The sequence below is a fragment of the Galeopterus variegatus genome, unplaced genomic scaffold (genome assembly GCF_000696425.1).
Source record: "Galeopterus variegatus unplaced genomic scaffold, G_variegatus-3.0.2 Scaffold113, whole genome shotgun sequence".
In the NCBI taxonomy this organism is placed as follows: Eukaryota; Metazoa; Chordata; class Mammalia; order Dermoptera; family Cynocephalidae; genus Galeopterus; species Galeopterus variegatus.
Window position 1 is genome coordinate 103482 of NW_007726224.1, and position 301 is coordinate 103782.

The following is a 301-nucleotide window of genomic DNA, read 5'->3' on the forward strand; positions in this document are numbered from 1 at the left end:
TTGACCGGAGAGCCCCATGACCAGCTTTAAGATTGGCTAAGGGCCGAAGGGACTGAGCAAGTTGAAGAGATCGAATATCCACTGAGATCAGGCGGCAGCTGTGACCGCTCTGGCCACCAGGCACGGAGGAGGCCGAGAGAGCTCAGCGCAGTGCGAGGGTGCAGGAGAGTAAGCGAACGAAGATCGTCTGGAGCAGGGAGCAGGGAGCAGGGTGCGCAGGAGCGGGACTGTTTTTCGTAGTTCAGGAAGGCAAAAAAAAAAAAAAAAAAAAAAAAAAAAAAGTTGGGGGAGCTAAGGGGGG